This window comes from Myotis nattereri, assembly GCF_964212035.1.
Source record: "Myotis nattereri genome assembly, chromosome: 6".
Taxonomy (NCBI): Eukaryota; Metazoa; Chordata; class Mammalia; order Chiroptera; family Vespertilionidae; genus Myotis; species Myotis nattereri.
In genome coordinates, this window is record NC_138081.1 from 76212339 (window position 1) to 76235332 (window position 22994).

A 22994-nucleotide genomic window follows, 5' to 3' on the forward strand; every position below is an offset into this window, starting at 1 on the left:
TTCCCCTTCTCTCTCAGGCACTGACTTCACAGCCCTTAATTAATCCCAGGCTGCAGCTGGAACCACAGCAGGGGAAAAGCCATCCAGGTTTTAGCATTTGCTTTTCCTCTCTTCTGATTTATTTGTTCTCGATTCTCTTTTGGTGCTTGTCAAAGTTTGTCGAGTGGCCTGTTTAGCCGTTAAAGACTTCAGGCAAAAAGAAAAAAGAAAAAAAGTGGGCTCCCCTTTGCCAGCTTCTCACAGGGGTCCCCTAGAGGCCAGCTCTGTGGGGGTGTTAGGTAAGGCGTCAGCCTGTGGTGCAGGAAGCAAGCTTCAAGGAGCTCTTAGAAAACAGGGGAAGCTGAGCTCCCGCAGAACCGATTTGCAGCTGCTCCTCTCTGGATGGTCTGGCTGGGGGCCACCTTGCCTGTCCACTACTGTCTGCACCACCACGGGGATGGGGCTTTTCAAAAGGCTCTTGGATTGATCCTCAACACCACAGGTCATATAGCCTCCCCGCCTCCTTCACACCCCTCCCCCTCCGCTGTCATTGGGTTCTCAGCGAACCTAACTGGATTTTGGCCTCTTAGTCAAATCCGTTTGTAACCTTAGCTGCCCTCCGTTGGAAGGGAAATAACACTGAATCACACTCCAAAGCTAACTCTGAAAGAAGTGAAGTAGGGAAGCATCAAGGTCCTCATGCAAATGTGCAGGAGGGTTGCATGGTCCGGACACATAGCTTGGGATTGTTAACAACCCACTTCATAGGAAAATAGTCATAATTTCAAAGGTATTCGTAGGGGACATAAATGGCAGTGAGAAGAAAGGAAAGTAAGTGTCGAAGATTCACTTTCCAGAAACAGAGCCCTGTGGGCTTAATATTTGGGCCACTAGCTGCTGTGCCCCCACGGAGAGTGGTACAGTTGAGGACAATCATGGGTCGCGCGTCTAGGGTCCCAGGGCTCAGAGACAGAGGCGCTAAGCTTGGGAGTCAGAACCCATCCAACAAAGAGGATGCCCCCTGCAGCTTGTGTGAAAAGCTCTGGACATAAACGCAGGCAGGGTGGTATTGTAGTTGGCACTTTTGCTAGCAAATCGGGTTTGTGGAAACAAATTGAACTTGAACATTCATGCGGATAGCTTCTGTTTTCTTGGAGGCCATTGCAACAATCCTGCCTTTCTCTGCATTGCAAAGTGCATTATTTTGCTTGGCATTTTATTTTGCTGATGTAAAATCTGTCAGTCCTGCTCTATATTTCTGTCAGCGTTGGTTTATCACACAATCATTGGATGCTTCTTTAGGGGAGGGAAGAGGAGACCTGGGGGCGAGGAGGAAGACCATTGTAGGGCGTGTTTTATTTTCACGGCCTCATATCATTTTTTTAAAAGTTGAAACCATCTACTGTAATTTTGTTGTTTTTATTATTCTTCTAAACCCATGGTTGATAAGCTGAGTTTTCCATACAGAATTAAGTGGCTTTTCTTTTTTCTGGATAGAAAAGTACACTGGCAAGCCTACTGTCTTTTCTAATAGATAAAGAAGGGTCAACATCCTTTGAGGGTATAAAGCAACAGTAAATGACATTGAAAACACTACTGCTTATGAATTTATTAATTAAAATATTAATCAGACAGCTCTTCCCATAACAACCAGATATTCATACAACCCAATTAGGGAATAATCAGTGATCCATTTTTGAGAAAGATGTGTCTTTTTAAACTTCCCTCTTTGTTAAGAGATGAAAGCATTTAAGCATCTGTCTGACACTTCTACCACTTTTGACAACCCTTCCAGTTCTTATCTTTTCTTTTCATCAGAGTGAGGGCATTAAGTCTCTCCAGAATCGAGACTGTTTTATTTAATAGGCATATTTCCTGAATAATGTCTTAAACTCACTCCTCAGTCACAAACTTCCTTGACATAACAACTGAAGAGTTTCCTAAGTGTTCGACTATTTTTATTTTTGTTGAGTTTTTTTGCAATAGTACTTAGCATCAGGATATCCTGACCCTCAGAACAAAGGGGTTAAGAACAAAGAAAACAGATACATGATATGTCACATACACTAATGTATTCATCATACAACTCCACATTACACATTTCTTAAAGAATGGCACTTTTTAAAATCCAAGAATATATTTCCACTGTATTCTCTATATTGTTCTACATATTTCCTTGTAAAAATATCTTAGAGAAGTTATGTTCAATGTTGGATCATTGAACATGAATACTTCCTAGTGGAGATGAATTAGGGCCAAGCAAACACCATCTCAAAGGTGGAAGAAGGAAGTTACTTCATTTGAAAGTTTGATAATTGGAAATGTTGCACAATTAAAAAAAATTCTGCCCAATATGGGATTCTCTTCATCTCAGGGTAGAAGTGCAAAAATACCACAAGAAAGGTCATTCTCATGGTATTTCTGGCTCACATAGAAACAGGAAGTACAGGAAATCTTGCGAGAAAGCTTGGCTCAAGAGATTTTTGGCTCAACTGCAAGCTCAGGAGATTGGGACAAACAGACAAAGATGCAAGCCTTTGTTGGACTAAAATCACTAAACCACAGAAATTCTCCAAAAGGTGAGTTTGTCACATTCCATAGCTAGCATCTCACAGGCTGTGATCTCTTTTGCCTTTTAGAGAGTTCCTTTAGAAGAGCATTCTGCAAACCTATGATTTTAACCTTACTCAGTGAGCATCATTCACACTGAGACACTGCCTATCTGCAGCCAGAAGTTTGAATCACTGGGGATGGGGAAATGGGGATGGGGAGGAGGTTCTGTACCCAAAGGGGTCATGGAGCAAAGAGAACTCCTCTGCTAGTATGTGGCATGTGAAGACAAATCTTAATATCCACAATTACGTGCTACCGATAGGAAATTTTAAGATACACTTTCAAAATAACCTCATTTTCCCCCAGGCATTGTGAGTCAACCTAACATCCCATTAAGAGGAAATAGATTAGTTCTCCTATAAAAGAAATAGAATGAGTACTAGCAAAGTCAAAACAGCTTGTTCCAATGGACACCTAATACTATTAAAAATACTTTGCCATGTGTTTGCAGGTATAAAGGAAAGAATTGATAGCCACAATACTAAAGTATATGGCCAAGAAAAAAAAGTCAAAGACAGAAGTTCCTCAAATAATATTTAGTTCAAGTCATTTCCTTGTAATGTTCATGAGATTCCCTAAGATCTTAACTCTTGTTTATATCAATTAGCCTATGCTAAATTGGATTTGTTGTAAATAAGTTTGCATAAAATTGCTGAAACTACTGACATCAAGTGAGGATTTACTATAATTGATTTAGAACCTGGATTATTTTGAAGAATTTCTAGTGTTTGAGGGTCTATGTAAAAATCATGTAGGCTTATGGGTGTTCTAGTCACTAGGCAGATAAGCCATTATCATATACTAGAGGCCCGATGCACGAAATTTGAGCAAGGGCCTTGGCCCTCCCAGCCGCAGCAGCTTGCCTTGGCCCTCACAGCTCTGGCTTTGTCCGGAAGGTCATCCGGAAGGATGTCTGGAAGGTCGTTTGGCTGTCCAGTCTAATTAGCATATTACACTTTTATTATTATAGATGATTAAAAAAATAAAATATTTACAATACTAAATATTTTTGATCTAGAATGTACATTTAAAAATAAAAACTTAGAAACATATACTCATTTCCATTTCCTGTTATTTTGAGTCTGTCAATAGATTCTCACAAAACTCCATTTTAATGAAAGTCTCTCACAAATATTTTAAAAATACTTTATACTCTTATTAGTTCCCACCCCTTCTCTATCTTTAAAGAAAAATTTCAAGCTATTGAGGGAATTTATTCATAATTTATTAATTTCCTCCTGGCTTTTCCTCTCCATCCGTTCAAATATGGATGTGTAAACACGCACACACACACACACACACGCACACACACACACACATTTATGACCACTCTGGTTTCACAAAGGCAATGCAAATGAAATTCAAAATGAGCAAGAAAGGAAAAACAGGTCTTTCAACTTTGTTTAATATAGTCTAAATAGGAGAAGCTCAAACAATTTACAGTGTCCTTCAGGAAAAATAGAAATGTAATAACTCTGGCCTTAACTAATCTCAGGGAACAATGCCAGCAAGTGGGGAAAAGGATTTGGTCCTCAGACTGACCATAGAAGGCAGCACATACTTCCACTGTCACGTGGAAAGGGAGGAGAGTGGGTGGGGCAAGATGAGGGAAGATGAGGTGGGGGAAGTAGAGGGGCTGAGCTGACAGATTCATTGTTTGATTTTACAACAGGTGTCTGAACTATAACCAATCATTCTCTTACTCACTCTGCAAATATGCGAGAGCAGCAGCAGAAGGGAGACTCTCCTGTGCCAGCCCTTGGGTGCTTTTTCAGGCCCTGGGACCTGCCTGGCCTCCCCCACCTCGATCCTAGTTTGCATTGTGAATTGCCACTTCTTGTTTTACTTTTCTTTGTATATTTAAAGAGAAAGACCAGGGTTTTAGTTGGCATGAGACCTCTATCCTGGCTCTCACGTATCTTAACGAATAAATGCTAAGTTGACTGTCTCTGACAGTTAACTCACAACAAACAAGTCCAATAAGGCAGGAGATGAAAATAAGATGGCCCGAAGACTAGGTTTTATCCACTTTGCTCCTTCTCTCTGCTGATGAAAATCCATATACATAAAAAATACATTGTTGCATGGTAACACTAAACACAACAAATCAACCCATTAACCAACCTGCCCTTCCCCCAACCATTGCTCTTCCCTCTGTTATTGAACTGATGCTTTGCTGTGTGATGATGGCATTCTCAGGCTAAAATTTTTCTAAGACTTCTCAACTTGTTTCTGATTGTGAAAGATCATAAGTGGTGGTAGAATATGCTTTTCATGATTTCATATTTGGTGTGTCAACTTCTGAAAAAATAGTTACCACAATGAAATCTCTGAAGTAATTCTCTAAAACTACTTTTCTTAAGGTTATAAAAACTATGAACTCACCACTCCACTTTGCCTTAAACTTAGTGACTTGTCTATAAATGGGTATTATGGCAATAACCATCTTATCCATCATTCTGGAATCTTGTAACAATAAAATAAGAGTAGAATGTGAGTTATTTGTAAAACCATAATGTCCTTTAAAATTTTTAAATGATTGTTTTTAAGCTATAGGAAATCATAATTGACAAGTTATCTAAGCTCTAATTTTAGCTATACTTTCCTAAGATCTATTAGAAAGCTGAGAAGTCAAACCACCTTAGAAATAGGTCCCACTTTGGAAATTTGTGGTCCTCATGAGGATTCAGGAGTAGAATAAAACAATGACAGGCGTATTGGGGAGAAAGAGTATTGGAGAGTGGCCCAATGGGAGAGATAGTGAGGGATTTTATGGTACAAAGGTGAGGTAGGTAAGGTAGAAAAAATAATTGAGGTGGGAAAGAAAATAGATACATAAAGGACAAAGGCTGCACTAAAGAAGTGGCTCACTAGGATAATTATTTGTTGTAACTGTGTTTTGGTGTGGTGTCGAGGGTATAGTCTGTGTGATCTTTACCATGGGTTATTTAGTGCTTTGGCTAATACTGTATGAGTTCCCTTGATTGGGAATTTCAGTTTCAGTGCACAATGACTAACGGGTTATGATTGATGTTCATGAGCTGTACTTTGTGTCATAGGCTGTGCTAGAGAACATGTGCCTGTCTCCAGCTTCCCACTGGACTCATTTTCCTAAACAAACTATGTGGGCCTCAAATGTTTTGCTTGGGGTGTCTGTATTCCTCAAACAGTCTTATAAATTTGAGTGCTACTAGGTGATTTCCATTTATTTGATGTGTTTTTAGCAGAAGTGTAGTGTGTAAAACCAATTATAATGTTTAAAACGTGGCCTAAACAAAGTTGGAAATATGTTTCTACTTTTCTTTTTTTGCAAGTGAGATGTATGAATTCTGGAAGCTCTCAAGAATTCGTCCAGCCTGAGAAGACCTCAAGGAGGCTGGAGGGGAGATTATCCAGACATCTTCAAAAAGCGCTGGGAAATGCCTGAGTGAAGTTTTGGCCTCTCAATATAATAAAAATAAACTGGACAACTAATATGATATAGTAAGATTATAAATATAAACAACATAAAAGTGGGAAGATGGTAAGGAATGAAACCTTCTAATAGCACCTATTTTTTCCCTTGGCATCCATTTTGTTTATGTTTATAGAGTTCAAAGTCAATTTGGAAGAAGAAAATTTCAATTGCTATATGTGTAGGGCATTTATCCTTCCACCTCTTCAAAATATTCTGTATTTTCCCTTCTTTCTTTCACTTATTACCTTCTGGAGATTACGAATCACATAAAATATCTATGCTTAAAGGTGTCTCTCAGATGCATTCCTAGAGCAGAGCTCCTCAAATGTTATAGTGTGCATACAAATCCCCTGAAAATCCTGTTACAATGCGAAGTCTGATTGGGCAGATCTGGGTGTGGGCTTGAGACTCTGCACGTCTATCAAGCTCCCTGGGGATGGCAAGGCTGTGGGTGGTGGACCATGCTCTGAGGACTACCATGCCTCTTCCGTACTAGTTCTTTATTAAAGAAAATGCAGCAAAAGTCCTAATCTTCATAGTTTCAAGAGCCACTGTATTAGGACTCTTGAAAACAATCAACACTGGCTCAAGTCAAATATTCTCAACTGGAAATCATCAACCAGAACAGCCATGTAAGAGCAAGGGCTATGTCCAGGGACACTTATGATACTGAACCACCTATGGCTTTTAAATTTTGTTTCATTCATTTCTTTTTCCTTATGGATTAACTTTACGATAAGGTTGAATATCAAATATAAGTCACAGTGATGAATAATATATATGATGGAGTTTTAACTTCAAGACCACATAGCTATTTTTGAAAGTCTTTTTTCACCAAATGTAAAAAAGAAAATGTACCTAAGCCAATTTTTCCATTCCTCCTCCTTTCCAGCATTTTGTTGTACTCCTTTTGCTATTTTCAGAATGATTGGAATACAGGCAAGGCTCTGAGTCTTTGATCTCCACCATCGGGGATGCTCTCACGCAAACCTGTTCCTTCATTTGATTTATTAAAGTTCCATGTAAAGTGGTCTTTGGATGAAGCCTGGTAATCTTTCCCCCTGTACTATTCCAGGCATGAATGAATGGTGACCAGATGATTCCACAAAGCGAAGATGGAAAAAAATAGTGTAGGCATTCATGATGCTTTAGCCAGCAGCCAATGGTGGTGCTGACTCAGAGAAATGTATTGCAATGTCACCACCTCAGTGAAACACAACACAAAACACAAAAGATAAATAAAATAAACTCTGCAACAGGCTGCGCTTTTTATCAGGTATCGCCTGGGATTCATGCAGCTCCAGACACTGTATTTGTGGGAGAGTGATGCCAGAAGCATGTGAAACCAACTGGAAGGCAAGGGCAATCCAGAGCATGAGGCTAGAACACTACCACATTTATATGATTAAAAACTTGTACAGTTAACTAAATAGGAACTCTTAGAATAAACAGAAGCATCTGCTGGTAATTGGAAACACGGTTTTCTGTTTTTCTTTTTTTCTGTTCTCTCTCCCCTCTCCCTGCCTCTCTTCCCTCACCCCCCCCCCCTCCCGTTGTCTTTCCTTGTTATTTCTAAGGCTAAGTGCTTTGCTGCGTTTACAGACACCTATATTTCCTGTCATCCTCTGTAGCAACTGAAAAAAAAAATCACCAAAAAAAAATAAATAAATAAAAACAAAGATGAGAAAGCTGGAAGCTACTGGATTAAAAACTCATATAGAGCATGGTGATGACATTAGATAATTTTAGAGTCGGTTTTCCTCTGTGATGGCAGGAGAATCAAGGATGAAAAGTAAATGTGAGGCCATTTAATAGATAGTATATAAACAATTTCCAACACTGTATAGTATGGCACAGGGATTCCCACTGAAGCCCTCCCCCCTTTATATATATATATATATATATATATATATATATATATATATATATATATATGTAGTGTTGCTAGAAGAATAATAGCACTTTCATCAAGGAAAGAAACCCTAGCACACTAGAATATTTGACAACATTGATATAAGCATAAGATCTTCATCAAAAAAGATTTTTAAAGAGTTTCCTTTTGGTAACTTTGCTTCCATCCCACATTCAAATTCTAACTAAATTTTGCTCCTTTTATTCCATAAATCATCTAAAATGATTGTATATCTTTTTATTTATAAGATATGATTACTAACTGGTCCTACTCTACTTTTTTAGAAAAATATATTTTTATTGATTTCAGAGAGGAAGGGAGAGAGATAGAGAGATAGAAACATCAATGATGAGAAAGAATCATTGATCAGCTGCCTCCTTCAAGTGCCACACTGGAGATGGAGCCCACAACCTGGGCATGTGCCCTGACTGGAAATTGAACCCATGACCTTCTGGTTCATAGGTCAACACTCAACCACTGAGCCACGCTGGCTGAGCTTTTTTAAAAATATCTAGACCTGATTCCTACTCTGTGGCCTCCATGATCTTCCTAAATTCATTCCGCACTCTGATAAGGAGACTTCTTGCATTCTTTGTCCTCTGATGTATCTTTGCTTTCGACATTAATTTCTGTTTCCTAATTAAGTGAAGGTCAAATATATACCTACCTTGGACTTGCATATGTTCACATATCTTGCTGCTCTTATGTGTTAACTCTAGAACCACCTATAACTATGCTTTTAATAAATGCCTTAAAAAAATCCTCATCTGTGGGTATATTTTCCCCCATTGGTATTTAGAGAGAGTGAAAGGAAGAAGGGGGAGGGAGGGAGAGAGGGAGAGAGAGAGAAATATTGATGTGAGAGAGACACATCAATTGGTTGCTTTCAGGATGCACCCAACTATGGCCAGGGATTGAACCTACAATCCAGGTACATGACCATGAACCTTGACCAGGAATTGAACCCATGACATCTTTGGTGTGTGGGCCAACATTCTAACCATTGAGTAACACAGTCCAGGGCTAATCAATGCCCTTTTTAATTCTGTTATTACTTTATTTTCTGTGTTCAAATTTTGAGGAGTCAACTGATTGAGCTACTATTAAAATGTGTTTTTCAAGTTTTGCATTAACCATTAAAAAAAGTTTAGTGAAGTATTTATCTTTGAAAGTTGTAGTATTGTGAATTAGACATACATACCTTATAATCATGTCCTTTTCAAACATGAAACAAATGAAAACTAATGTCAAATATTAATACTAATTTAACACAAAGAGCATTATTACTATTAAAGATAGTTCAATCCCTTTGTTGGGCTTTCAAAAATAGCTTCTACTCCCTTAGTTTTGTAACCTCACTCAAACTTACACTTAACACACAAAATTTCTATGGAAATTATGTTGTGTCCATACATGCCAGATGCACTGTAACATTTTGTGAGGTTGGCAGAATAATGATCTCCCAAAGATGTCCACGTCCCAATCCCTGGAACCTGTGAATCTGTTTGATTACGTGGCAAAGAGGAATAAGGGTAACTGATAGAATTAATGTTGCTAATGAACTGACATTAAATTAGGAAGACTCTCCTGGATTATCTGTGTGGGTCCAATGAAATCAGAAGGGTCCTTAAGTGTGAAACAGAGTCAGAGTGATGAGATGAGAGGAAGACTAACTGGTCATTGAGGCACAGAGAGGAGGCCTCGAGCCAAGGCATGAGATCAGCCTCTTAAAGACAGAAAAGGCAGAAAGCGGATTCTCTTTTAGAGCCTCCAGAATGGAATGCAGACCTGTGGACACCTTGATTTTGGTCCAGTGGGGCTCATTGCAGATTTCTGATCTCCGAAACTGTAAGATAACAAACATGGGTTGTTTTAAGCCAGCAAGTCGGTGGTAATTTGTTACAGCAGCAGTAGGGAGCTAATCTATTATTGGTCACATTGTCCCCTTTGTTGGGAAAGATTTTTCCATTCGTCTAATCCAGAAAAAGTACATTTTCTTCATGAGGTCTTTGTGCCCCACCTCAAATTGCCTCTTCTGTTTAAATAAAACCGCACCTCTTATTCATTTTATTTACCTGTGAGGTAACTTCACTTGTGTCACTATTTGTCTCTGATGCTCTGGCTTGTCTTCTAAGTTAGGCTTTGTAGGATAAAATCTTAGTGATGTACCCTTTGTTTATTTACTCGAACCTGCATATAGTGAGTGGTTAATAATTTATTGAGTGTCCATGCTAAGTGCTTGATATTCAAAAACATAGTCCCTGTCCTCAAAATTATTTACTAATCTAGGGGGAAAAAGACAGACACATATATAACTATAAAGCACAGTGAGTTGTCGTGCTATAATATAAATGTGCACACAGGTCTCAGTCAGTGTTCATTATTAATGAAAATGACAACTAACTTTTTTCATTACTTTTTTTTCTATATCTTGACCATTAAGATGATGTCTAGAAATCTACTTAAAACTTTAAAAAATCATGAACTATATTATAGAGAGTTTGTACTTGGTCAGGAAAACATGGGTAATTACATTTTTGCCGATTATTTTTTATTTGTTGATACAACTTTAAAAGTTTAGCTGTAATAATTTTTAAATATCAAGATATTCTCACCACTTTTCTCAGGTGAGCTGATGCTGTGTTCCTAGCAAATTGGTAGCTCAGGAAATGTTCTGATTCTAAGAGAGCAAAGAAAGACAAATCAACCATTTCAATTAGATCATGCCTTAGTCAAATCAGGGTGCTATAACAAAAGACACAGACTGGTGGCTTAAATGACAGAAATTCATTTCTCACAGCTCTGGAGTCTGAAAATCTGAAATCAGGGTTTCATCGTGGTTGGGTTCTGGTGAGAATCCTGACCCTGGGCTGCCTTTTTGCCAAATCCTCACATGGTGGAGAGAGATCATCTTTTTATGAGGGCACCAATCCTGTTTATGAGGGCTCCACTCTCATGACCCCATTATCTACCACAGGTCCCACCTTCCAATACCATCACGTTGGAATCAGAGTTTCAACATATGAATCTTGGGAGGAACCAAACTTTCAACCCACAGCAGATTATTTTCTAATCTCACCCATAATGAAGCATTATCCAGACAGCCCTGGATTCCCACAGACATGAGCATGTGCACTTTCTCGAAGTGCTTACGTACCTGATACATTACCAAGCATTTTATATGAAATGTCTTATTTTATCCTTATAAGAACCCAAATGAGATAGGCACTTTCCTGACCCCCCTAGGAAAGTAATTTGCTCAAGTTTCGGATGCTATCAAGCTTTAGGAGGGTGATTTGAAGAACAGTAGGCTGGTTCTAGAGCACACCCTCTTAACACCATGCTATTCTAACTGTGTAGTTATGGTGTTGTAAAAAGCTGTAGGAACTCCGCTTGACTCACAGATTGTAACTATACCTGGCCGTGTCATAAACATTTAAGTGGGGTAAGTCAAAAGAAAAGAAAGGATAACTATAACTTCCCAACACCTATTTCTATAGCTGTCTTCAAGCCAAATCCACTGCCACTGTGGTCATGACTGTGACCACCACAACTGGACTTCAGATCTTCGCCACAGCCTTCACCCAGGAAGTGCTGAAGAAAGTCTTGCTCTCTTGGCATGACCAGAGAGAAAGAACATGGGCATTTTAAAAAAATTAGATAAACATCTGGTCTCCCTTTAGTAATGGGGTGGCTTCTTCAAATCAGACCTTATACTCCTAAAATAACTCAATTCCTTATGAAAAGTGACTTGATTTACTCATACCACCACTTGTGACTGGACCTGTTTGGGGTAGTGACGAAAGGTTATCAAAGTAGTTTCTATGTTATTTAGACATACTTCTAGCAGCAATCTGCTATGTCCGACCTACATTTTTGGGTCTGAAAAACCAGAGACTGCTGGTATGGAATTGGTGAATGGAGTCCACAAGATTTATTCAAGACACTGAACAGATATTTTCCTTTTGGAGCCATTTAGCAAGGCTGCTTACAATATCACAATGCCAGCGCAACTGTGTTTTCTAAACAGCTTGGCCAGAAATGGAAAAAACACACAAAAGAGTCTTAAGTGTTTCTGAGTGTTAAGTAAATAACTTGGGTCACTTGTTTGCATGGACAACAGTACATGTGGGAAATTCAAATCTGGCCCCCAGCTGATTTCTGTCCTGGGATAGCAGATCAGAGAGAAGCTGACAACCACCACATTTCTGGGGGACTGGACATCTTCTGTTTCCTGCCTCATTCCTTTCTTGGATTTTACCTCCTCACGGTAAATTTGGTTACATAACCATTAATAGTCACAGTCCTCCGACTAGGGAAATGTAACTCTATACATTTCACATCACCTTTATTTAGCACCTTCTTTTTTAAAGGTGTTGCAAAGTGACAGAAGGGCTTTGCTCTTCAGATAAGTCCCTAAGCTAAGGAAAGCACAAATCCCAGGCAAATCATCCTGTTTATAGAAGTTCAAACTACTTTTGATATTCCCCAATTCCGGTCCTCAGTGATAACTCATTAATGAATTCATTCCTGTATTTGAAAAAACAGTAACTCTTCTAAATCTCTGCCTGACTAGAGCCAAGTAAGTCCCTTTATTCCATTTGTCCCTCTGCACATATCAGGCACACAACTGATGCCTTGTTTTATTTAGCACTTGTCTTTAAGCTCATCTTGCATGGTAACTCTATACTTCATTTTTGTAATATTAGATTATAAGAATAAAGGTACTTGTTTTTTTTCGATAGCTTTCTTACAGCACCTCCCAACGTGGTCTAGATTACAATGAAAGCTGAAATGACACTATTGTCTCTGCGGTAAAAACATGGAGAGAGTTCTGTGTGGGATAGCCACAGCATTTTTGAGAAACCACAGAAGGGATAGATGGCATTGCAAAATCAAGTACTCCTTTTGACCTAACCATATACTGATTTTCTTGAAATTATTGAAGGGTTAGAACTTTCTCTCCATTAACATGATTGGTAAAGTCACTTTTTCCCCCAAGAGCACAAATGTGCAAATAAAAGAGATTGGTTATAGAAATCTATCTGAGGTTTCACTTCGGGATTTATCCAATTGTTGCAACTTTCTTATCCCTTACCTACTGGTAAAATGGACCTTACATCTATTTTCCTTAAGTTGTCATTTCTTGGGACGTGCCTTCCCCCCTTCAGAAATTTTGGAGACAGAGTTTCAGAAGCAAAAACAAAAAACAAAACAAAACAAGACATCCTTTATTCCCTAGTAGAACCAGGATGTTAGAAAAATTAAACCGAGCTCTTGGGACAACTGAGAAGATTAAATGAGAGCATTCATGGAAAGTATACAGAAGAAAGGCCAGCACAAAGTAGGCATTCAATAAAACTCAGCTATTATCATCATCTCCTCCAAATTATCTCCTCTCTTTTCCATGGAGCTGCCACCAATAACCCCTTTAGCCCTGGGTGCCATCGGTAGAACCAGGAAGTGATATATTGAGGGGAAAAGATGAAAGATGTTAAAGTAAAAAATAAAATAAAGGGTATGTGTTTGGTGTGGAGTGCTCAAAGAGATGTGGGGAAAAGTAGACAAAAATTGAAAAGAAAAAGTAACGAGAAAAAGAAAAAAGTATGGATTTTTGCTAACAATGATCTTAAAGGCTACCCCAAGATCTTGGAACTCATCAACTGTTGGGCCCTTTACCTCAATATTGGCCTGCTGCCAATTCTTTTTCTAATGTTCTAACTTCTAATGTGTTTCAGATCATCTAGAACAGTGGTTCTCAACCTTCCTAATGCTGTGACCCTTTAATACAGTTCCTCATGCTGTGGTGACCCCCAACCATAAAATTATTTTCGTTGCTACTTCATAACTGTAATTTTGCTACTGTTATGAATCATAATGTAAATATCTGATAGGCAGGATGTATTTTCATTGTTACAAATTGAACATAATTAAAGCATAGTGATTAATCACAAAAATTATATATGTGTTTTCCGATGGTCTTAGGCAACCCCTGTGAAAGGGTCGTTCGACCCCCAAAGGGGTCGCGACCCACAGGTTGAGAACCGCTGATCTAGAAAATTCTCCAGTCCAATTCTATAAAAAAGGGTTAATTTTCTTTCTAGTTTGATCTAAATAGCCATAAACATTGAATACTGCACTAGTTTATCCCTGAATCTCTAGAAACACATTATAACATAATGATTTTTATAGGAGAATTTTTAAAAATTCCACTTTTCCTTCTCATTCAATCAAAGGGTGTAGTTATTGAATCATCATAGGCTTTCTTGTTAAGGCAGTGCCACCTATAAGGCAATCCCTTAGGACACTGTAAGAACTATGTTCCTGGCTGGGAAATAAAACACTCAGGGAAACTCCTTTGCCTATTCAGGTTTAAGAACATCAATTAGGGCATTGAAGTAACATTTTGTAAATCACATCCCCATGACCTGCAAAAAGTAAAGTAACTTCAAAAAGTCTTCTATTTTGGGGGGAGCATGGGAAGGCTCCTGTAATGAGAGAACTCAGAAGTTTCTTATGAGCATGTGAGCTGATTGTAGTATTGAAAGACTGTGTAGAAGCTGAGAGAATGGCTTTCTTCTCCACCATCAAGGGATCAGGATGGTGAAGGAAAGGTGCTCGGTTCAAGGGGGTAGTGTAGGGTGGGACTGGGGGACAACGCAAGAGCTTTGGTTGTCTCTGTCCTGCATCAAGGGTTTAGACACAGTGATTCTAAGCATTGACTTTCCTTTAGGACTCTCTAAGTACATACAGGCAAGATTCCAGGTGGGGGGTTGTAAAAGGTCTGACAAGCTCACCAGATCTTGCTCATCCTGGTATCTTCTGCACTGAGAGATGAGCCTGGACCAAGAGTGATGTTACTACCATTGCTTAGAGCAGATTATTCATCAGGTTCAAGGGATACCTGTTCAACGTATGAATGGCCATGCACTGCGGAGTGGCCTCATAGGCATGTGAAACAGATTCATAATTAGGAAAAAAGCAGGAGTCTCATAGTGGTCTGATGGAAACAGCCAGGATGAACTCTACTAGCTAATAGTTGGATAAAAGGTTTCATAGTCCTTTGGCAGAGGGGTGAAATGGACGAGTGAGCTGATTTGTTTTTGATACCATCCTGTTTCTCCTTTTTCGCCTCTTTCTGGTTTCCATCTCTAATAACTTAGTTATTAGTTTCCATCTTTAAAACTTAATACAAATAGTGCCTTGTAGTTTCTCCCACCCTCTCAGCCAGTGCTTCCTCATGGGGCAAGTCAATCTGATCCCAGAAGGTCAGTCACTCCCACCCACCCAAGGCCTTAGGCCAACTCTGAGGAAAGGGTCACCATTTTGTATGCAGCCCCCACCACATTGCTGGGTCAGGGCAGGCTGGCCGCCCATTGTGATACCTGAAGAGCGGTGGCTTCCACCTTCTGCACAGCAGGTATCACTGCACATGGTCAGGGCAATGGGACAAAAGGGATCACTCTGGCTCTTCAGGTGCCAAGATGAGGAAAATCAACATCAGGGCCCAAAGGATGGAACTGCTGGGGACAAAAGGTTACTACACATTAACAATCGGTCTTTGCAGAAACAATGAGTAGATGTTCAAGAATGAGAGATGCGATCTCTTGACTCTAGACGACAAATCTTTTTCAGGTAGACTCAGAGACACAGGATTTCATTCTCCTTGTACTTGTCCATGGCCACAGCAGGACAATGAATTTAGCAACACTGAGCAACATTTATTAAGCACCTTCTGTGAGCCAGGCACTGGTCTAGGCACAAAGCAAAACTTTGAACAGTCAAACTTTTCATTCCAGTGAGGAGAGCCAGAAAGCAAACACATAAATAAGCACATAAATACTCAGCAGTTCTAAAGGCTATAATAAACAAAAATAAATAATTAATTATAAAACTGTGGTTTATATTTTAATTATATGGTCAGGAAAGTCTCTTGAATTAAACAATGTACAAACTGAAAATTAATAACAAGAAGAAGCCAGCCAGGCAGAGATTTAGGGGAGAGGATTTTAGGCAGAAGGAACAAATGAGAGAAAGACCCTAAAGCAAGAACTAGCTTGATATGTCTGGGAAATAAAGAAGACCAGAGTGATGGATTTGGTGAGCAAGAAAGAGGGTGGCATGAGATGAGATTCTGGCAGACAACGCTGGGCTCCTGTGTAGACTAGAGATGATTTTGGATGCCTTTCAAGTCTGATGATAAGCTAGTAGAAGGTTTTCAGAAGAGTGACATGTTCTAAAGTAGTTTTTATGAAATCACACTGGTAGCTCTGCAGGGAAGAGATTGTATAGGAGCAAGAGTAGAAGCAGAAATTAGCTAGCAGGCTAATAAAATTCAAGAAAAGAATGATGACTTGGCTAGGGTAGTAGCAGTGAGATTGAAGGAAAAATAAACAGTTTTAGAAAATATGTAGAGGTAGTATCTCTAGAACATACTCATGAATTGGCATATATAAAAAGAGAGAAGCTGGGTTCTAGTATCTCAATTATACATATATTTAGATGTGTGGCTAATCAAGCATTCATTTGGATAGTGGAAGTTTGGGATGCCTTTGTAATGTCTAAGTAGATGTCAAGTAGGTAGTCTGAATACATATAAAGGGGAAAGGTTAGTATTTAGATATCAGCTTGGGAATTATTGACATATAGAGGCATAGAAACAAAAGAAAACAAACACTGTGTCCAGTTCAATTCAATAGCCATTGTATCCAGTTCAGTTCAATTGCATGCATCCCAAATCAATACTTAGGGAACTGTCCTAGCTGGTTTGGCTCAGTGGGTAGAGTGTTAGCCTATGGGCTGAAAGGTCCTGGGTATGATTCTGGTCAAGGGCACATGCCCAGGTTGTGGGCTCGACCCTCAGTAGGGGGCATGCAGGAGGCAGCCGATCAATGATTCTCTCATCATTGATGTTTCTATCTCTCTCTCTCCTTTCCTCTCTCTGAAATCAATAAAAAATATATTAACAAATAAAAAAATAAATACTTAGGGAACTAAGTATAGTAAGAGCTAATATGAATAAAGAAATCAGAAAGACAAAACCCCAGAGGGAGAGGCAAACCAAAATACTGTTGTCTGAAGGCAATGGTAAAGTGAAAATAGGTACAAATGTAAAAAACAAGCAAAACTATATTATGGAATAAGTAATTATGCCTGGAATGATCAGGGATGGGAGAGACAAAAGGTGATCTGAAAAACAGTCATTTGATAGGAACAATTTTCTTGTGAGTCCCTTGTTTTTAATATGGATGCTTACTTATTTAGACACTAAAAAAGTAGATGGGACTAGTTGCAGAAGTTGTATATGGATGAAGAAGAGTTCCATTTTTAATGGCTCTTTGATTTTGAAGAAGGCAATAATCACTCTCGCACATAACATTCTCCTTAGATTGAGTTTGATCAGTAGTTTTCTGCCTCGGAGAAATGGTAAGACAAGGAGTCAAGAACCATAGCTATTTTTCAATATATTTAAAGGCTATATTACATTATCATAGATATTTCAATATATTAAGTGGCTTAACATATACATATGTAAATATGTAAGCAAAAATATATGCATAAAAGGTGAGTAGGAAGCAGAAATAAAATATTTAGCTTTGATAAGATTATGCAGACTGCCAAAAATGTTACATTCTTATGTTTAACTTTAGTTATATCAACTTAGTGAAGTAAAACTGTTAACGTCTTATTGAACACAAGTTCTAATTGATTGTAGTTAATAAAGAAGGAAAGAAATAACAAAATAACTATTGCAGTTTCAAAGACAAATTATTTCACACCATGGAGTACATGGGGGAAAATGATAAAAGGCGTATTTAGTGGTGCACATTTTGTGCATCTCTGGCTGAATGAATAATAGGGTTAGTGTCAGCTCTGGTAGGTATGCTTCTATAAGGTGTTGGTGTTTCCTTCTTTTTCAGCTATATTGGCTTCTCAACTTCTTTATCCCTTATACTCACTTGTAAAATTTTAAAAATGTGTTTTCTGAAAATTAATTTCTTATGAAATTCATCATGTGAGACAATGAAATTCTTGCAAGTCACCCTGTAATTTACTTTAATTTCTTTGGCTAAATAGTTCATTCCAGAACTAATTTTATTCATCTTACTTGGTTGAATTATTTATTCCTATAGAATCATTTATTAACATCAGAAGTAGGTCAGTTTTAAGAACAATATTTTGTCTTTCTGCAGAATTTATTTTCAGGATTTAAATCCTCTTAGTAATATGCATATTAACTCCATGAAGCGGATACAAATAAGCAGAGGCTACATTTTTACAAAAATAGAGGCTAAGCTGGGTGGGTGGCCATGAGATATTTCTGGGCCAAAGCAGGGGTGTAGGAAAGGGGTACAGACATATACTACTGAATGTGAGTGATGCTTGGCCAGTAGAACCAGCTAATACATAGGCTAAGTCTACATTTAGTGACTGAAGCAGAGTCACAAAATTTTTTATAGTGCGGATGTGTTTTTGAGATATATTCTTTAAGGTATGCAAATAAATATCAAGAAATATCAGAACTGTGTTAGACTTCTTTAAAGTAATTTAAGATTTTGCATTGTTTCCTTTTAAATTGCTTATGGTGGGAAGGTGCCATGTTCTTTTCATTGCTTACTGTTTCTCAACCTTCTGGCCCTTTAAATACAGTTCCTCATGTTGTGACCCAACCATAAAATTATTTTCGTTGCTACTTCATAACTGTAATGTTGCTACTGTTATGAATCATAATGTAAATATCTGATATGTAGGGTGGTCTTAGGCGACCCCTGTGAAAGGGTCGTTCAACTGCCAAAGGGGTCACGACCCACAGGTTGAGAACCGCTGGCTTAGAGTGTTCAAAGGCTTTCATTTGACTTTAAATAGCAAGCTGGTCTAGATATATGCCAAGTGCTGGCTCCCTTTTTCTTGACTGGGTTGGGTTTGTTATTGTTTGTGGTGCTGAGGAGCTGTTTTCAATCAGTTTGACCATAATGCTCATGTGCTACGTCCACTATATGATATTTCTGTGTCTGTCCAAGACCATGTAGAAGGACCAACGTCTTCAGGTGAAGAATATAGTCACAGAATGATCATGTGTTGATCTAATTTACATGGAGCTACCATGAAATGAGGATGTATAATAGAAGTCTGAGACTAAGTTGGAAATGGGTTGGAGTAATGCTCTAAAGAAAGCGGCCTCTATTCACTTGACCCAGAAAACCCCACAAAATCATGCAAATCAAGAGGTTCAAATCTTCATGTTCACTTTAAGAACACTTGTAAAACTTTCCAGGCCATCAAAGGCATGCATAGCTGAAGGATGTCACTTTGCAGAATATGTACCATTCCATTGTTATAATGGTAGAGTTGGTAGGTGTGCCAAGGCCAAACAGTGGGGCTGGATAAAGGGCCAATGGCCCCAAAAGAGTGCTGAAGTTTTGCCGCACATGCTTAAAAATGCAGAGAATAATGCCAAGCTTAAGGGTTTAGATGTAGATTCTCTTATTATTTAGCACTTCAGGTGAACAAAGCCCCCAAGATGCGGCGTAGAACTTACAGAGCTCATGGGTGGACTAACCCACACATGCGCTCTCCCTGACACGTTGAGAGGATCCTTCCTGAAAAACAGCAAATTGATCCTAAACTGGAAGAGGAGGTTGCACAGAAGAAAAAGAGATTCCAGAAGAAACTTAAAAAACAAAAACTAATGGCCCAGGAGTGAATTCGGCATAAAATAAATACCAATAAAAGTAAAATAAAAATAAAGAGATAGGTGAAAGGAAAACCAGTTCATTTCTCAGATGTGGTTTGTCTGGACATTTATGGATTTCCCAAGGACTCTGGGGTGGGGGTGGGGCTCTTCAGTAATCTGCAGTATGGGACTGACTATATTGTCCTGCCAAACACACTGAAATTGGGATTCTTTTGGGAATCAAATGATTTGTCCCAAGATACATGAAAAGCTACAGATAAAAGTCAGATGACAACTATGCCTTTTAAAGTCCTAAGTTACTATTTAATACTGTTGAAATTTTTCCTGCCTACTTTATCCACTGCCATCATAGTCCCTAATTTCCCAGGACTATGAAATTAATGTTGCGAAGGTATGATGAAATATAACATTTAGTCAAAAATGCTTAAGATAGGAATATTTAGGAGTTTGTGTGTTTCCAGAAAATGTGTTCATTTTCCTCCTGACCATACTTATGTTAAAATTTCAGTGGTAAATTAAAAGTTGCCAACTTCTTCTTAAGCCATGCAAAAAACCATTTCTCATACTAGCCAGCAATGTAGGAATACTGCCTGATGTAAGACTTGCCTTTGGTCCAACTTTGATGACCCAATTCAAAATTTATATATGATAGAAGAAAGTCCAGCAAAGCCAAAGATTAAAGTTTATATGCTTAAGTGTTTAGTGTTATTGATGAATAAATTAATTTTGCCATAACTCGTTAGCTAATACTATCAACAGAGGAGTGTATATTTAAGCTATTTTTTGTTTTCAATACTCCCTATGTAAGTCCCTGAATTTAAAGATGTAATATTTATATAAAATGTTTTTTATATGAAATGTGAAATATATAGCTGTTTTAACAACTTAATTTAAATGACTTTATGATGAATATCAATTATACTTCAAAGGACATTTGGGTATTTTCAGGTTATTTGCTCTTGTGTTAAATGGCTCCAAGCTACTACGGTTTTTAAAAGTTTTGGGTCAGCATTGGGCTGGTTTTCAGAAGTTGCTGTTATTGTTTTCCAGGCAATTATATATAACCAAGCTGGTTAAGTGTCCTTGAAGTGCTTTATTCTTGTAAATAGGTAGGCTTAAAGTTAGCGCCTGGGAATTTCTTTTAGAATGTTCAGATGAGAAATGCCAGCCACTTTGTCTTTTATGTTCAGAGGTCCTTTCAGCTTACTTCTGGTTCCCCTGCCCTGTTCCAGGAGACGGAATCCCCCCAAGGCTCGTCTGCCCAGTGCTTTGGTCAGTGTGGTGTGAGCAGTGGTGAGACCAGGAGCTGTGAAGCAGATCTCAGCTGAAATTCTGGCTGTCACCGTCCTGCTGTGTGACATTGTGGCAGTGACTTTACCTCCCAACCCTTAGTTTCATCAACTATAAAATGAGAATGAAAAGGAAACACTCTCCAGAGTTATACTGAGGATAAAATGAGGTGTGTGGTATGATAACAGCTAATATTTATAGAGCATTTATTATGTGCCAGGTATGTAGTTAGCACACAGAAATAAATGGTAACTCCATTAGACATACCTGGCTTTGTGCCCTTATTAGTTGGACTTTACACAATTAATCCACTGAAGTCCTCACACACTTATTTCAAATGCCACAGAAAATAACAAGAAGGTAGGCAGGAATGAATCAGAAAGAATCTACTAATGTAGAGCCACAGGACTAATTTTACTTATATTACATCATCTAATCATCTCAGCAAGCTTCTGAAATAGAACCTATTTTCCTCATTGTACAGATGAGAAAAATAAAGGCTCAGAGAGTTTGTTTTATACTTTTCTACAAGATATCAGAGAAAACAGAAATATAAATAGAACAAATACAGTACAATTGAGAGTTTAGTTTACAAGAGTAAATTACAACACTGACAATAACCAAATTAAGTCCTTCTTGTTTATTAGAAAATCATCAATCATGTATTTGTTTTACAGAATAAATAATATCATGTAAATAATCTTTTCCACATCTTAAGAATAGAAATATCTAATTTATTTTATTTTTGCTTAACATCAATATTCTCATAGATCTTTGCATGAGTAAAAGGCTAAATTACTTTGTTTCCATCATAATACATACTGAGGCTTGTTTTTGCTGCCAAAACTATTCTTTGGTTTAGAAAGTTTCCCCTGGGTCATTTAGAAGTATTCCCAGAAAAGATGAAAATGTCAAAAACCTGGTCAAAAAGATTTTCAAGTATTGCACCAAGAATGGAAGGAATTCAAGACTGTATGGTCACAAGGAAAATAGGGGCTATCCGAATGCCACGTACTCTGCGTTTGTCACTTTCATAGTTGACTCTCCTCCTCATTCTCTTGCTAAGTTCAGGTATTATGTGGCCAGTCATTCTACTTACCTCTCTCTCATTTTCAATTTGATTACTTATTCCCAGGAAAAAAGGCATTTGAGAAAAATTTCTTTTGGGGCTTTACCTTTTCAAAGGAAGGTACAAATTAGATGTAGTAAATTTGTGATTCTATTTCCATCTTTAAAAAAAAAAAGTATCATCAGGCATTGGTCTGGTCTGTCGCCTTGAATCAGAAAACAGCTCCATCTGGGTTTCCTTTTTTTAAGTTCTTGATAGCTCACATTTCAAAGAAAGGCAAGGGTTATATCTTCTGACAATTGTGGAAAAAAAAAAAATCCTCCCTGCCCCCTGCAGTGATTAGGACGCCTATCCTGAAGCACAAGAGATCTGAAGACTTCTGTTGTGGTTTGCTGACTCCCAACCCAGCAGGCTTGATTCTGCAGGCTTGACTCAGGAAAAAGAATCCCACCAGCTTCAAGTGAAATTGTGCCCAAGTAAGGGTTGCTAGTAAAAATATTGCGGAATTGGCTCTGGTGCTACTTTCGGTCTTGAAATTCTGTGTGTGGGTCTGTGTGTTTGCACATGCACTCATTTCTGTGTATCTTAACTTCAAAATCCATATTCAACTTAATCTTTGAGAATTCCTTGGAGCACTAGTACAGTGTTTAAGCTTTCAGGCAAGATTCTGGCAGCAAGTCTTCTTATGCAACTGGTTTAACTTTCCATTGAAATCCATGTGGACTCCCTAAGGTCAGATTTGGTTCTTAATTCATGGCAAAATAACAGAGAGCCATTATGTTTTATGCATTATCACTACAAAGAGATGAAGTTTTTGAATAAAAGAAATCACCAATTTTAATTTCACCTATAATTTATTCTCTACCTACTTTCAAAATAACCTTGATTCATTTCTAGCCCTGTTTTGGTTATGCAACTGCTATCTGCTTTGGATGCCTCATCTGCAATACAGTGATAATAAGACTGTGACCTTTGTCAT

The 22994-nt window shown here is 38.3% G+C and overlaps 1 pseudogene across 1 annotated transcript; it reads left to right on the plus strand.

The window, feature by feature from the left end:
• The first annotated feature begins 9429 nt into the window (after positions 1 to 9429).
• Positions 9430 to 19665, plus strand: LOC308520862 (large ribosomal subunit protein uL22-like; annotated as a pseudogene). The gene is made up of 2 exons: positions 9430 to 9493; positions 19133 to 19665. The product of its transcript is annotated as a large ribosomal subunit protein uL22-like (transcript).
• Positions 19666 to 22994: the final 3329 nt, after the last annotated feature.